General features: G+C 34.0%; 1 protein-coding gene across 2 annotated transcripts in view; it reads left to right on the top strand.

Moving 5' to 3' along the window:
- Positions 1 to 12837: 12837 nt before the first annotated feature.
- Positions 12838 to 14277, top strand: part of LOC148942585 (UDP-N-acetylglucosamine transporter-like) — a 43322-nt gene continuing 41882 nt past the window's right edge. For both annotated transcript variants that reach the window (XM_089102038.1, XM_089102037.1), the window contains exon 1: positions 12838 to 12978. The gene's annotated coding sequence lies outside the window, so the exon portion shown is untranslated. The remainder of the gene's footprint in view (positions 12979 to 14277) is intronic.

Genomic DNA, 14277 nt, shown 5'->3' on the forward strand with positions numbered 1-14277 from the left:
TTCAAGTTGTTGGTTTTGTAAGTGGTATCAAAATTCCTAGAAAAACTGGAGAAGAAAAAAATGTTTTAGAAAAAACTTTACCTTTAATTTCTAGAAAAACTTATGCTTTTTACTCAATCATGGGACAAAAAATTTATCATAATTATGTGTTTTCGTTAGATTTAATTTCGGGAAAATTTAGTAGCCATATTAGAATTTTAAGCACAATTGGCGTAAATTATTCTCATCTGGCAACAAAGCTTGTAAATATCTATTTTAACTAATTATTTATACTTACCCGGTTTTTATGAATACAAGTGTTTTGTTTTTAGTTTGAATTTAAGCTATTGGGATACCAAAAAGGTCTAAATCGAAGTGTTTATTGTGTTATGTTCAAATAATTGGTCAGTTATTGTTTTTGTTGTGGTATTTCTACTCTTTTATTTTCAAACTTTCCAGGTTAAGTCGGTACAATTACAAACACGATAGGATTATTTACCCTAGCTCAAATTTCTAAGAAACTGTTCAATAAAAGATTTTGCCTGGAAACTTATTTTATTACTTTTATCTTTTACAAATTTATTGAGATATCAAATAATCTGCTGCTTTATTTTCCAGTGTTGTTCAGATAGATTATCTGAAAATTTGTTGCTCCTTTTTCCATGCTAGATTATGATAAAGTTTATCATAATCTAGATTAGATTATCTGAAAATTTGTTGCTCCTTTTTCCATGCTAGATTATGATAAAGTTTATCATAATCTAGATTAGATTATCTGAAAATTTGTTGCTCCTTTTTCCATGCTAGATTATGATAAAGTTTATCATAATCTAGATTAGATTATCTGAAAATTTGTTGCTCCTTTTTCCATGCTAGATTATGATAAAGTTTATCATAATATAGATTAGATTATCTGAAAATTTGTTGCTCCTTTTTCCATGCTAGATTATGATAAAGTTTATCATAATCTAGATTAGATTATCTGAAAATTTGTTGCTCCTTTTTCCATGCTAGATTATGATAAAGTTTATCATAATCTAGATTAGATTATCTGAAAATTTGTTGCTCCTTTTTTCCATGCTAGATTATGATAAAGTTTATCATAATCTAGATTAGATTATCTGAAAATTTGTTGCTCCTTTTTTCCATGCTAGATTATGATAAAGTTTATCATAATCTAGATTAGATTATCTGAAAATTTGTTGCTCCTTTTTCCATGCTAGATTATGATAAAGTTGGTCATAAATACGTCAAAGATCGTTCATAGTATGCCATACTCACCATCATTCTTAGTTTCAGCGAAAAAATAAGTAATAAATAAATAAAATAAGTTTCAGCGAATAATTCCTTTTAAACCCTTCCTTAAAAAAAAAATCTCTCTTCTGGAATTTTTTCTGTGCCGAATAAAAGGTGCTGGCCTTTGAATACAGGGATCCCCTGAATGACCGCCTGTTAAAAAAATTGTAGCTATTAGAGTTTCTAAAGCATTTCTGGGCAGATTCTTCCATTTTTCTGTTTGTATAAGTTCTAGTTTTGCGAAAGGTGATTAAAATTATACTAATAGAAATGAATACTATTTGAGTTTAATATTGGCCAATGAAAATAACAAAGAAAGACATTTTTCAGTGGAAATATAAAAAAAACATATTTTTCAAAACACAGGGAGGATCCAGAGGAGTGAAAAGTGCCCTAGCCAAATTTACACCACTGCTACGGAAGCCATGTCCTATTTCTCTTCATTTTCCTATATTCTTTGGTCACATCCCTATAATGATTATAATAATCTAGCTAATTAAATACTTATTACAATCTAGCACTGAAAATCAAGTCAAAACAACTCACTTAACTACCAAGTCTTCCTGATTAAGTCACTTTTATCACTTCTTCCATTATATGTTTATGTGCATATATGTTTTCTTAATTTATATTGTTGTCGTCCAAATGAGGTATCATTAAGAACAATGTCTCGTTTATGTGCCAAGCACGTATAACACAATCTGCCTTTTATTTTTTTTTTATTTTTTTTACTCTTTTAAGTGATAATAAATCGATTGCAATGTTTATTTTTTCCCTTTTTTGTTTTTTTTATTATTAGCAGTGTTTAGCCTAGTTTCGGTCGTATTTTATCTTTCTGGGGTGGAGAGGGGAGGAGGAAATTCAAACAAAATAATCAATATGTAAGCACCAAAGTCCAGTGAAGTTACTGCGTACAATACTCTTACAGTACAAATAATATATCCAGCTAACCCTTAGCAAATCGTCGTTTAGTTTCTCAATCAGTAAACTTAGTCTTTCCAACTGATTGCCGTGACTGAGGTTATATTTCAGAATCTACTACCGCAACAACTCACCGCAGCGCCAAGCCATGTGAGACCAACACAGCTACGCACACTCTTCCTCTATCCTAATCTATTTAAATACTCCCTCTTTGGGTACCCAAAACAATCCGTAGGCAATTTTTCTGACAAACATCTAGAAATTCTTCGACTGTTTTTTGGAGCGTACATGCTTCAGAACCATATTTGACCGCTGTCATCACTGTAGCTTCCAATATTCTAATCTTGGTTTGCAGACTTATCTTCCTATTCTTCCAAACTTTTTTCAAATGTGGAAAAACATCCCGACCCTTGGTTATTCTACTTTTAGCATCTTCACAGCTCCCACTATCCTTACTAATAATACTACCGAGGTAAGTGACGCTATCAACTTAATTGATCTTTTACTTACCCAACGTCACCTTTTCATCTTCACTTCTTCCTAGCCTTAGCGACTTAGTCTTCTTAATATTAATTTATAAATCTATTCTAGCACCATGAACTCATAAAACCTCTAAAAGTTCATTTATTTTGCTCAAACTTTCATCTAGGATGCTTAAATCATCAACACAATCTAAGTCCAGGAGCGTTTTTCTTCTCCATTTGATTCTGTGTTCTCCCATTGCCTTTCCTGTGCTCCTTAAGAGGAAGTCCATCAAAATGATCCATATAAAAGGGGATAGAACATAACCCTGCTTAACTCCTGATTTAGTAGGAAACCTTCGTACTCTTCTAGTACTCGTACTCTTCGAAACCTCTAGTAAAGCAATTCTGTCAACATAATCGAACGCTTGCTCATAGTCTATAAAGCTGAGGACTAAATGTGTTTGGAAACTCAGGCACTTCTCAACTATTAACCTAAGAGTGAAAATTTGGTCGACACATCCTTTACCCTTCTTAAGACCGCACTGTTCTTGTCTTAAGACTCTCAGTCTAAAAAGTATCACATTACTAGGTAATTTGCTACCTACAGAGACCAGGCTAATGCCTCTATTATTATCACTCACTCTTATCGCCTTTCTTATACAGTGGTTTAATTAGGATTTTCCTAAAATCCCTAGGTACATCTCCTTTTCAAAAATTATATTCTTAATCTTCATAATTTATTTCTAACCTCAGAGCCACCTTATTTTAGAAACTCATTCACAACGCTATCTTCACCTGGGGTCTTATTATGTTACTTCCCGCTTTTCAAAAATTATATTCATAATCTTCATAACTTATTTCTAACCTCAGAGCCACCATATTTTAGAAACTCATACACCACGCTCTCTTCACCTGGGGTCTTATTATGTTACTTCCCGGTTTTTCAAAATTATAGTCATAATCTTCATGACTTATTTCTAACCTCAGAGCCACCATACTTTAGAAACTCATTCACAACGCTATCTTCACCTGGAGTCTTATTATGTTACTTCCCGCTTTTCAAAATTATATTCATAATATTCATAGCTTATTTCTAACCTCAAAGCCACCATACTTTAGAAACTCATTCACAACGCTATCTTCACCTGGGGTCTTATTATGTTACTTCTTGCTTTTCAAAAATTATAGTCATAATCTTCATAACTTATTTCTAACCTAAGAGCCACCATATTTTAGAAACTCATACACAACGCTATCTTCACCTCGGGTCTTATTATGTTACTTCCCGCTTTTCAAAAATAATATTCATAAAATTAATAACTTATTTCTAACCTCAGGGCCACCATATTTTAGAAACTCATACACCACGCTATCTTCACCTGGGGTCTTATTATGTTACTTCTCGCTTTACAAAATTATATTCACAATCTTCATAGCTTATTTCTAACCTGAGAGCCACCATAATTTAGAAATTCATACACCACGCTATCTTCACCTGGGGTCATATTATGTTACTTCCCGCTTTTCAAAATTATATTCATAATCTTCACAATTTATTTATAACCTCAGAGCCACCATACTTTAGAAACTCATTCACAACGCTATCTTCACCTGGGGTCTTATTATGTTACTACTCGCTTTTCAAAAATTATAGTCATCATCGTCATAACTTATTTCTAACCTCAGAGCCACCATATTTTAGAAACTCATACACCACGCTATCTTCACCTGGGGTCTTATTATGTTACTTCCCGCTTTTCAAAAATTATAGTCATAATCTTCATAACTTATTTCTAACCTCAGAGCCACCATACTTTAGAAACTCATTCACAACGCTATCTTCACCTGGGGTCTTATTATGTTACTTCCCACTTTTCAAAAATTATAGTCATAATCTTCATAACTTATTTCTAACATCAGAGCCACCATATTTTAGAAATTCATTCACAACGCTATCTTCACCTGGGGTCATATTATGTTACTTCCCGCTTTTCAAAAATTATATTCATAATCTTCATAACTTATTTCTAACCTCAGAGCCACCATACTTTAGAAACTCATTCACAACGCTATCTTCACCTGGGGTCTTATTATGTTACTTCCCTCTTTTCAAAAATTATATTCATAATCTTCACAACTAATTTCTAACCTAAGAGCCACCATATTTTAGAAACTCATTCACAACCCTATCTTCACCTGGGGTCATATTATGTTACTTCCCGCTTTTCAAAATTTATATTCATAATCTTCATAACTTTTTTCTAACCTGACAGCCACCATACTTTAGAAACTCATTCACAACGCTATCTTCACCTGGGGTCTTATTATGTTACTTCCCAATTTTCAAAAATTATAGTCATAATCTTCATTACTTATTTCTAACCTAAGAGCCACCATATTTTAGAAACTCATACACAACACTATCTTCACCTGGGGTCTTATTATTTTACTTCCAGCTTTTCAAAAATTATATTCACAATCTTCATAACTTATTTCTAACCTCAGAGCCACCATATTTTAGAAACTCATTCACAACGCTATCTTCACCTGGGGTCATATTATGTTACTTCCCGCTTTTCAAAAATTATATTCATAATATTAATAACTTATTTCTATTAATATCTTTTAGAAACTCATACACAACGCTAGCTTCACCTGGGGTCTTATTATATTACTTCTCTCTTTTCAAAAATTATATTCATAATCTTCATAATTTATTTCTAACCTCAGAGCAACCATATTTTAGAAACTCATTCAGAACACTGTCTTCACCTGGGGTCTTATTATGTTACTTCCCGCTTTTCAAAAATAATAGTCATAATCTTCATAACTTATTTATAACCTCAGAGACACCATATTTTAGAAACTCATACACAAAGCTAGCTTCACCTGGGGTCTTATTATGTTACTTCTCGCTTTTCAAAAATTATAGTCATAATCTTCATTACTTATTTCTAACCTCAGAGCCAACATATTTTAGAAACTCACTCACAACTCTTTCTTCACCTGGGGTCATATTATGTTACTTTCCGCTTTTCAAAAATTATAGTCATAATCTTCATAACTTATTTCTAACCTCAGAGCCACCATATTTTAGAAACTCATACACAAAGCTAGCTTCACCTGGGGTCTTAATATGTTACTTCTTGCTTTTCAGAAATTATAGTCATAATCTTCATTAATTATTTCTAACATCAGAGCCATCATATTTTAGATACTCATGCACAACGCTATCTTCACCTGGGGTCTTATTATGTTACTTCCCGCTTTTCATAATTATATTCTTAATCTTCATAATTTATTTCTAACCTCAGAGCCACCATATTTTAGAAACTCATTCACAACGCTATCTTCACCTGGGGTCTTATTATTTTACTTCCCGCTTTTCAAAATTATAGTCATAATCTTTATAACTTATTTCTAACCTCAGAGCCAACATATTAGACAAACTCATACACAACGCTATCTTCACCTGGGGTCTTATTATGTTACTTCCCGCTTTTCAAACATTATAGTCATAATCTTCATTGCTTATTTCTAACCTTAGAGCCACCATATTTCAGAAACTCATACACAACACTATCTTCACCTGGGGTCTTATTATGTTACTTCCCGGTTTTCAAAAATTATAGTAATAATCTTCATACCTTATTTCTAACCTCAGAGCCACCATATTTTAGAAACTCATTCACAACGCTATCTACACCTGGGGTCTTATTATATTACTTCCCGCTTTTCAAAATTATAGTCATAATCTTCATAGCATATTTCTAACCTTAGAGACACCATATTTTAGAAACTCATACACAAGGCTATCTTCACCTGGGGTCTTATTATGTTACTTCAGGCTTTTCAAAAATTATAGTTATGATATTCATATATTATTTATAACCTCAGAGCCACCATATTTTAGAAACTCATACACAACGCTATCTTCACCTGGGGTCTTATTATGTTACTTCGCGCTTTAAAAAATTATATTCATAATCTTCATTGCTTATTTCTAACCTCAGAGCCTCCATATTTTAGAAACTCATTTACACCGCTATCTTCACCTGGGGTCTTTTTATGTTACTTCCCGCTTTTCAAAATTATAGTCATAATCTTCATATCTTATTTCTAACCTCAGAGCCACCATATTTTAGAAACTCATACACCACGCTATCTTCCCCTGGGGTAGTATTTTGTTACTTCCCGCTTTTCAAAAATTATAGTCATAATCTTCAAATATTATTTCTAGCATCAGAGCCACCATATTTTAGAAATTCATTCACAAAGCTGTCTTCACCTGGGGTGTTATTATGTTACTTCCCGCTTTTCAAATTTATATTCATAATCTTCATAGCTTATTTCTAACCTCAGAGCCACCATACTTTAGAAACTCATTCACAACGCTATCTTCACCTGGGGTCTTATTATGTTACTTCCCGCTTTTCAAAATTATAGTCATAATCTTCATAACTTATTTCTAACCTCAGAGCCACCATATTTTAGAAACTCATTCACAACGATATCTTAACCTGGTGTCTTATTATATTACGTCCCGCTTTATAAAATTATAGACCTTATATTGATATATTATTTATAACCTCAGAGCCAACATATTAGACAAACACATTCACAACTCTATCTTCTCCTGGTGTCTTATTATGTTACTTCCCGCTTTTCAAAAATTATAGTCATAATATTCATAGCTTATTTCTAACATAAGAGCCACCACATTTTAGAATCTCATACACATCGCTATCTTCACCTGGGGTCTTATTATGTTACTTCCCGCTTTTCAAAATTATAGTCATAATCTTCATAACTTATTTCTAACCTCAGAGCCAACATATTTTAGAAACTCATTCACAACGCTATCTTCACCTGGGGTCTTATTATTTTACTTCCCGCTTTTCCAAATTATAGTCATAATATTTATTGCTTATTTCTAACCTTAGAGCCACCATATTTTAGAAACTCATTCACACCGCTATCTTCACCTGGGGTCTTATTATGTTACTTCTCGCTTTTCAAAATTATAGTCATAATCTTCATAACTTATTTCTAACCTCAGAGCCACCATATTTTAGAAACTCATATAAAACGCTATCTTCACCTGGGGTCTTATTATGTTACTTCCCGCTTTTAAAAAATTATAGTCATAATCTTCATTACTTATTTCTAACCTCAGAGCCACCATATTTTAGAAACTCATACACAACGCTATCTTCACCTGGGGTCTTATTATACTACTTCCCGCTTTTCAAAAATTATATTCATAATCTTCATAGCTTATTTCTACCCTCAGAGCCACCATATTTTAGAAACTCATTCACAACGCTATCTTCACATTGGGTCTTATTATGTTACTTCCCGCTTTTCAAAATTATAGTCATAATATTCATAACTTATTTCTAACCTCAGAGCCACCATATTTTAGAAACACATTCACAACGCTATCTTCACATGGGGTCTTATTATGTTACTTCCCGCTTTTCAAAATTATAGTCATAATATTCATAGCTTATTTCTAACCTCAGTGCCACCATATTTTAGAAACTCATTCACAACGCTATCTATAACCTGGGGTCTTATTATGTTACTTCCCGCTTTTCAAAAATTATAGTCATAATCTTCATAACTTATTTCTAACCTGAGAGCCAACATATTAGAGAAACTCATACACAACTCTATCTTCACCTGGGGTCTTATTATGTTACTTCCCGCTTTTCAAACATTATAGTCATAATCTTCATTGCTTATTTCTAACCTCAGAGCTACCATATTTTAGAAACTCATTCACAACGCTATCTTCACCTGGGGTCTTATTATGTTACTTTCCGCTTTCAAAAATTATAGTCATAATCTTCATAGCTTATTTCGAACCTCTGAGCCACCATATTTTAAAAACTCATTCACAACGCTATCTTCACCTGGGGTCTTATTATGTTACTTCCCGCTTTTCAAAATTATAGTCATAATCTTCATAACTTATTTCTAACCTCAGAGCCACCATATTTTAGAAACTCATTCACAACGCTATCTTCACCTGGGGTCTTATTATGTTACTTCTCGCTTTCAAAAATTATAGTCATAATCTTAATAGCTTATTTCTAACCTCAGAGCCAACATATTTTAGAAACTCGTTCACAATGCTATCTTAACCTGGGGTCTTATTATGTTACTTCCCGCTTTTCAAAATTATATTAATAATCTTCATTTCTTATTTCTAACCTCAGAGCCACCATATTTTAGAGACTCATTCACAACGCTATCTTCACCTGGGGTCTTATTATGCTACTTCCCGCTTTTCCAAATTATAGTCATAATCTTCATTGCTTATTTCTAACCTTAGAGCCACCATATTTTAGAAACTCATTCACAACGCTATCTTCACCTGGGGTCTTATTATGTTACTTACCGCATTTAAAAAATTATAATTATAATCTTCAGAGCTTATTTCTAACCATAGAGCCACCATATTTTAGAAACTCATTCACAACGCTATCTTCACCTGGGGTATTATTATTTTACTTGCCGTTTTTCAAAAATTATAGTCATAATCTTCATAACTTATTTCTAACCTCAGAGCCACCATATTTTAGAAACTCATACAAAAGGCTATCTTCACCTGGGGTCTTATTATTTTACGTCCAGTATTTCAAAAATTATAGTCATAATCTTCATAACTTATTTCTAACCTCAGAGCCACCATATTTTAGAAACCCACACACAACGCTATCTTCACCTGGGGTCATATTATGCTACTTTCGGCTTTTCAAAAATTATATTTATAATCTTCATAACTTATTTCTAACCTCAGAGCCACCATATTTTAGAAACTCATTCACAACGCTATCTTAACCTGGGGTCTTATTATTTTACTTCCCGCTTTTAAAAATTATAGTCATAATCTTCAAAACTTATTTCTAACCTGAGAGCCAACATATTAGAGAAACTCATATACAACGCTATCTTCACCTGGGGTCTTATTATGTTACTTCCCGCTTTTAAAAAATTATAGTCATAATATTCATTGCTTATTTCTAACATCAGAGCCGACACATTACAGAAACTCATTCACACGACTATCGTAATCTGGTGTGTTGTTATTCTACGTACGGCTTTTCTAAAATAATATACATAATCTACCTAAATAATTTCTAACATCAGAGCCGCAATACTTTAGACCCACATACACAACGCTATCTTAACCTTGGGTGTTATTATGTTACTTCCCGCTTTAAATAATTATAGTCATAATCTTCATATCTTATTTCAAACCTCAGATCCACCATATTTTAGAAACTCATTCACAACGCTATCTTCACCTGGGGTCTTATTATGTTACTTCCGGCTTTTCAAAAATTATAGTTATAATCTTCATAGCTTATTTCTAACCTCAGAGCCACCATATTTTAGAAACTCATTCACAACGCTATCTTCACCTGGGGTCTTGTTATGTTACTTCCCGCTTTCAAAAATTATATTCATAATCTTCATAGCTTATTTCTAACCTCAGATCCGCCATATTTTAGAAACTCATTCACAGCGCTATCTTCACCTGGGGTCTTATTATGTTACTTCTCGCTTTTCAAAATTATAGTCATAATCTTCATAACTTATTTCTAACCTCAGAGCCACCATATTTTAGAAACTCATACACAAGGCTATCTTCACCTGGGGTCTTATTATGTTACTTCCCGCTTTTCAAAAATTATAGTCATAATCTTCCTATCTTATTTCTAGCCTCAGAGCCACCATATTTTAGAAACTCATTCACAACGCTATCTTCACCTGGGGTGTTATTATGTTACTTCCCGCTTTCAAAAATTATAGAGCCACCATATTTTAGAAACTCATACACAACGCTATCTTCACTTGGGGTCTTATTATGTTACTTCCCGCTTTTCAAAAATTATAGTCATAATCTTCATAGCTTATTTGTAACCTCAGAGCCACCATATTTTAGAAGCTCATTCACAACGCTATCTTCACCTGGGGTCTTATTATGTTACTTCCCGCTTTTCAAAATTATAGTCATAATATTCATAACTTATTTCTAACCTTAGAGCCACCATATTTTAGAAACCCATTCACAACGCTATCTTCACCTGGGGTCTTATTATGTTACTTCCGGCTTTTCAAAAATTATAGTTATAATCTTCATAGCTTATTTCTAACCTCAGAGCCACCATATTTTAGAAACTCATTCACAACGCTATCTTCACCTGGGGTCTTATTATGTTACTTCCCGCTTTCAAAAATTATAGTCATAATCTTCATAGCTTATTTCTAACCTCAGAGCCGCCATATTTTAGAAACTCATACACAACACTATCTTCATCTGGGGTGTTGTTACTAGCATACTAGTACAATATTTTACTATTCTGGCGTCTAACTACATATTTCAGATACTCGACAATTTTATTCATGGTCTCCACTTCACACTCCTTAGTTCATATTTTAATGCTTTCTCCACTTTATTTACATATCTCTTATTTTCATATGATCTATCCCTAAGATAATTCTTGTACAAGCCCCTTCTCCTCTCTATTGAACATAAGATTTTTTCACTAATATTCCTAGCTGTGATCCTAGCTTTGTTTCCTAAGATACCATCAATAATTTCACAATTTATTTTTTTAAATTATTCCATCAATCTTCTAGATTGTCAAATTTTACTCTCGAGTTTAGTATTCAACTATTCCTGGGAAGTTTCTCTTAGATTCCCATCCTGGAGTTCCTGGAGGTTCCCGGAAGGTAGTTACCCTTCCAAAATTTCAGCTTTAAATTAACCCTAGACACTACTAGAAGGTGATCTTTACTTTTAACATCAACAATAGCACTCTTATATACCATAGTATCTTGTAGTGATTATTACCTTTGACTCACTGCATATCCATGCCTACAAATATTATGCTATTACGGGGAGGCAACCCATAGTAAATAAATCAGATGGGAAGAGGTTTTTCAGCCCGAAAACGCCCACTAAAACGGACCAAACCCAGAAGAGTTATTTATTAATCAGAATCCCGTATGAATGCTGTGTCGTTTACTAGGCTAACATTTCCTCGAGGGGCACCGCTTCTCAAGTGGGAATTGAGTTGACCGCAAGGTCCCTAATCTTGCGGGCACCTCTACAAGGTCAAGGCAGCCCTTTGTAGAGGCTGTTGTCCTTAGATTTGGATCTTAAGCCCTGCTGCAGTTGTTCTCCTATAGAGGATCCTCCCACGATGGTGCTCTACGTCACCATGCAGTATAACTCATTACTGGGAGGAGGTTTGTAACTCATAAGACGAGTACACACTCCGGTGGGTACTGCTGAGTGTTTATCTGAGTCACCTTCTTCCTCCTCCACCTGTATTTACGGCCCCTGGGCGAGGATGCCCTAGCTTCTATTATGGACCCCCAGGAACAAGTTCCCCCTTGGTCCTTGCCTCCTGTGGAGGTACCATACATATCTGTAGGGCGTTCCCCTATCGCCACCTAGAGAGACTCTAACTGGCCTGGGGGAGGCCTCTACTAATCAGTAGGCTCATAAATCCACTATCTCAAGCCTAAGCCCATTAAACAGGTCGCTATGATGTTTTTGTACCCCGCTAGCAGCAGAGGGAAAAAAAAGAAGGTAAAGAGGACGCATCAGTACTACAAATACAAAAAATGTGACTTTCCTTGTTGTTTGAGCCAGGGGATTGTAATGTCTTGTGCAGGGTATTCGGTCATTGCGACTTCAATGGTATACTTTGATTTTGATCCGATTTGCTGAAAAAATAGTTTTGGATACTATGGGCCGAGATTCGTCCTTCACTATGTTACAACTACCACCACAACCATGATACACCATTTTGGCGTAACTCTCGGTGCAGTAACCGCAGCGAAGCACCGCACTGAATTATTTTATGTCCAAATCAAATAAGATATTTTTTTTTAGCTAAGGTTTTAGCCTTTAATTTATAAAATATTTTCTTATAACGATAGGTAATTATTTTGCACGTTTTGTAAAACAAATTTTAATCACGGGGCAAAATCAACCTAAGTATTAAAATTACAAAAGCTAAATTTTCATTCGTATGCTGCAGGACTAAAAATCTTAATAGAAAACTTTAAAATACTTCTTCTATAAATGATTGTGATGGGTCTTGTGATTTGTTATTTGGCCATTAAATGTTATTCTGGCAGCGCGTTTGCGTGAAAAGTTAATTTTTAAAAACTGATCTGGTGAATCATCAAAAAATCTTTTATTAATCCAAGAAAGACATCCTGTGGTCACCAGACAAGAGAGGACGTAAATCCAACCATTATCAGTATATTTTAAGAACCATATGAAAAGGTAAAAGTAGTAATTTTGGATATAAGCCTAGGCTATTTGACTAAACATGAGGCCTTACACTCATGGGCAGATCCAGGATTTTTCAGGAGGAGGGGGGCGCGAAATAGGTAGATCCGATAAACTTGCGTTAGGAGCAAGTTTAATTAACGCAAACTTGCATTAATTAAGTAAAATACACTAGTTTAGACTATGTTAGGGGGGGGGGGGGGCTTACCTCCTGGATCTGCCACTGCTTACACTAGGCCTAAATAAAGTTTTAAATGAGTATTTTCTTTACTATTGTGGAAGAATAAATGGTAAAATTCTACTTTAGCTACTTTTGGCTGTCTTGGAAAGGGGTTTGGTTAGGAAAATTGGTCAATATCTACCAAATCATATTTTTGAGTTAGGACAAAAGTGAATACACCATTCGATGCCATTTTTAATGTTTATTACGAATATAATAATCATTTCGGTAAAATTCTACTTTAGTTACTTTTGGCTATCTTGGAAAGGGGTTGGGTTAGGAAAATGAAACTTTCAGGGATGGATCTACAGGCTAAAGTATGTCCTGGGAAGATATTTTGAAGTACTCAGCTCCACTCCTTCTCCCTCTAGAGGGTCCGGACCTTTGATGACCTTTAAAAATATGTGAGGTATAGAAGTGAAACCTTGCAAAATAAATCTTCTGCTTAAATGAAGTACAACAAAATTGTTTTCAGCTTCACAACTTTGCTCAATCCCAACTTATAAGGTTTTAAAGATATGCAAATACATTTCCTATATTGTGAAAATAAACTATTTATATGTCTTAAAATTCTGCTCAAATAACTGAAATTGCATTTTCAGAGCTAAACCCAGAGAAAAAGAAACTGATAACTGAAAATTAAGGTAAAATGTTGTTTTGTCAAAATTTCAATGGGTATAGACCTGTCATGTAGGCAAATTTCATGACCCTTTAGAGGGAGAAGGAGTGGAGGTAGGTACTTCAAAATACCTTCCCGGGACATACTTTAGCCTGTAGACCCATCCCTGAAAGTTTCATTTTCCTAACCCAACTCCTTTCCAAGATAGCCAACAGTAACTAAAGTAGAATTTTACCATCATTTCTCTCTGAAATGAATTTCAGCCCCCCCCCCTGTATATGCCAATTCAGGGTTAGGTAAGGTTAGGTTGGGTTACGTTAGGCTAGGTTTGGTATATCCTTTATAGGGGGGGGGGCTGAAATTAATTTCTGATAGAAATGATTATTATATTTGTAATAAGCATAAAAAAGGTATCAAATAGTGTATTCACTTTATTCCTAACTCAATAATATGA

This window comes from Artemia sp. Qi Xiang Cuo, chromosome 16, assembly GCF_049724085.1.
Source record: "Artemia sp. Qi Xiang Cuo chromosome 16, ASM4972408v1, whole genome shotgun sequence".
Taxonomy (NCBI): Eukaryota; Metazoa; Arthropoda; class Branchiopoda; order Anostraca; family Artemiidae; genus Artemia; species Artemia sp. Qi Xiang Cuo.